The sequence below is a fragment of the Semicossyphus pulcher genome, unplaced genomic scaffold (genome assembly GCF_022749685.1).
Source record: "Semicossyphus pulcher isolate SPU_LCO1_2020_fin unplaced genomic scaffold, fSemPul1.0.p SCAF_16, whole genome shotgun sequence".
NCBI classification, from domain to species: Eukaryota; Metazoa; Chordata; class Actinopteri; order Labriformes; family Labridae; genus Semicossyphus; species Semicossyphus pulcher.
This window is the reverse complement of record NW_027211670.1, coordinates 3,168,743-3,172,626: the sequence shown is the minus strand read 5'-3', so window position 1 is coordinate 3,172,626 and position 3,884 is coordinate 3,168,743.

Here is a 3,884-nt window from a genome sequence, read left to right as displayed (position 1 = left end):
GTCACTCCTCTGTTCGTATCCCTCCACTGTTCGTATCCCTCCACTGTTCATATCACTCCACTGGATCAAATTCAAACCCTGTTGCTCGCTTACAAAACAGCAACAGAAACGTCTGCTGCCTACCTGAACGCCTTCATCCAGGTCTACACTGCGTCCATCACAACAGGGCCCTAAGTCTCTAACTAGACTCTTCTCCTCTGTCGTCCCCCGGTGGTGGAACGAGCTACCAAACTCCATTCGGTCCGCAGAGTCCCTTTCACCTTTAAGAAGAAGCTAAAGACCCAGCTCTTTATGAACACCTCTGACCGTAATGATATTGATGCTACTGATGATGATGACATTGAGGATGTAGTTCATGCTGACTAGGATTTTCATGATGATGATGAGTACATCGACCTTGTTGATGATGATGATGATGAAAAAACAAAACTCTGTGCTCTGCCTGTCAGCACCGGTGCCCGATCGCACTTGAAACTGTTTGTTGGCACTTAACTCTCAGATGTACGTTGCTTTGGACAACACCGTTAAAAGCTAACAAGGTCTGCTACGTTAGCTTTGGCTCTTGACTCTTAACATCATATATACATGAATTCAACATTAATTTAGATCAAATTTAGATTAAAAAAAAACAAACAAACATCAGAAAACAAAAAAGGAATTTTAAAGTGGTGTAAATGTACATGAAACAATTAAATCTGAAATAATGTTATATTGTAATTGAATTAGCTCATTTTATATACCTCAACACTGAGACGACAGTTGGGGGACATGAACAAAAGTGGTGTTTGTACCCATAAAATGCTTTATATATTTTTTTTTAATAACACTATTTAGTAATTATTTTTCATTTGAAGATTTATGATAACACTGTGTATGTACTATTAAGCATCTTATGACAAATTTGAACATAAATACAAGATTTCACTGCTTGTTTGGTGGGCTATGTATGTATGTGTATTTACAGTACAGTATATATTTATGTGTGTGTGTGTGTGTGTGTGTGTTGTGTGTGTATATACTGTATATAGCCTAAACAAGCAAGTGGTCATTGTTCCTTCTAGTTGGACAATAAAATGGGGTACCCATACAGGGTTTTAAGTGTAAATTTATCTGACTTTTTCTTATGTTTTAAGTTTTAATGTATCCAACTTGTTCAAATCATGATAATAACTCTCTCAATCAATTCCCCATGCCAAAATTACACAGAAAAATGGGTTAATTTGTCTCTGTATGATGTCTAATTCAAAAGTTATGTCGATTTTCAAGTTTTGTCAGAAATCCAAAATGGCCGCAAAGATGGCCGCCAAATGGACCCTTGGGACAATATTTCTAGTTGGGAACATGAAAATTGATTTAGTAGACACCTTGAGGATTACGAAAATGTGTATGGGAGTGGGAGCATCTTAGTGCGGGATAAAACCGTGCGTGTGTCTGTGTGTATACATGTGTGTCTGCTACTGTCTCTGTGCAATTCCTACTTCAAGCGTGTGGGCATCTGCATGAATGTGTGTGTGTGCATGCGTGTATGTAGGTATGACTTACTTAGAAATGTCATGCTTATAATGTTCATATCTTTTTGCCAGTTTTTCTTTCCCTAGTTTCATGTAATTGTATTTATTTTTTCTTACACCAGTAGATCACTTCACCATCAAAGTATCCAAACTTACACCCAGTTGTCCCCACCACAGGACTCTGTTACTTGTATGTCTTTTTTTTCTTTGGGTCCAGTGTGGGTTTTTTCAAAAGTGGCTGAATGCATGCCATCTTAAAGAGGTCAGGCACACATCCAGAGGACAGAGAACTGCTTACAATATTGAGTAGATGGGGTGCCATGTTGTCCATTATCTCCTTCAGAAGTTTGGTGGGGAGAGGGTCAAGTGGGCATGATGACATGCCCATATGTGACACAATGTCCCGGAGGTCCTGTAGTGATATAAAAACAAAGCTAGATTATGAAAATGATTTGTTAGGTCATTTATATCTGAATATGTCAGGCTGTCCACGGCACTATTAAAGAGGGAGTGAATGCCGCCACTGTGTGCTCGTTTATGTCACGAAGATGCACTTTTTGGTAATTTGTCTCCACAGTCTGAACCACAGTGTGGAACAAGATGCACATGTGAGCTGACACTAAAAGGTCTCTGACGGAGAGATTATTTACATTTAGACCCAGTGTAAACACCAAGTGTGGCCACGGTTGTGGGTTGGGCCCTTAACATGTTGAACCAGGTTGTAAGATTCAGTGATATTTAAAAATGCTTTAGAGATGTGATATGAAGTGTCATCAATATGGAGATTAAAGTGGCCAACAATAATGAATTGATCATAATCCAGAATAATGGAAGATAGAAGTTCTGAAAATTCTGTAAATAACACAGGATTCAATTTTGGTGGACGATAGATGAGTAGGCACAATTTATTTTGAACATTAGAGCCTCAAAACTAGACTAGGCTGCTTTTAAATGTATCTTTGAAGACTGCAGCCAGACCGCCTCCACGACCACTGACCCTAGAAGAGGTAAGTGATTTAAAGTTCGAAGGGCACCCCTCAATCAGCTGACTAAATTCAGATTGTGTCTGCCATCAGAGGACAGTTTCCAGATGAAGGAGGAATTATACGTAAAGGCTTTGAATGGCCCAATTTGGGGGACAATCTATAAATCAATAAATCACAATCAGTGTCTTACAATTGAGATCTTATTTTTTAAAGCTTATAACAGCTATATATCAAACACATATTCACTATTGGCTTAGCCAGCAGGCAACTACAAGACCAATATTTCCTATATTAAACATATTAGTTATTTACAGTTGAGACAATAAGGAACATTCTGTAACACAAATGTAAGCAAAGCAAAAATGAGAGCTCACAACTCGCAGTTTTTACAAGTGATGACAAAATACAAATGTATAATCTACAGGACTTTGGACGACTGTTCTTTGTTAAATCTTGAACGCCGTGCAAGGTACAGCTGAACAGCCTCGTCCTTGGTGATCCTTTCACATGACGTAGAAAGAGGGGCAGGTGCTGTGGAGGACAAGCTAGTGTAACAGGCCCAGGTACGCTGGGCGTGCAGACAGATTATATTCCTGTGAAACAGGAGAAATAATGAGCAGAGAAAACTTGCTGCCGTTCATCTGGTCAGTCTTGCCAGAATTTATTAATAAACACACATTTGCTTTGTTTTCCCTTTTTTTCGGTACTTTTCAGTTATTCCAAAGTCTTGTTTCCATCTTAACAAATTCATCAAAATTAAACAAATTCCATAAAGAATAGACAGTAAAACACATTTGTCAATAATTCGATAGGGAAATAAATCCATATGCTAGACAATCAATATTATGACTTATTCTGTAGGAATATAAACCCTCTTTTTTTAAATATAAATTAGTTCTTTACTTACAGTCCTGTTAACTGTTTGCACTCTAAAGTCAATGCTCTGTGTGTTTCCATTTATATGAATGACCTCAGACCAACACAACACATTTTAAACACAGAATTCCAATAAAACACTTTAAATGTATACCTAACCAAGAGCACGGGAGCTGTAAACATAAACTTGGAGCTCTACATTCATCAGGAAGCTGGGCTCTAAACCCAAAGAAAAATAGCATCCGCCATTACCCGCGGCAACAACGAGGCCATCTCTAAGGCGGAGCTTAGCGTAGCTAGCATTAGCGCGACAAACTACACAGGTAATCCTTAACACAAGCTTGAGTAGCTATCATTAGCACAACAACTAAACAGGGCATCATTAACACGGCTTAAATATTTAAGACACAATATTGTGTTCTGCTTATTTATACACATTTGTACACATTACCATCCTGTGAATCAGGAGAAATAATGAGCAGAGAAAACTTGCTGCCGTTCATCTGGTCAG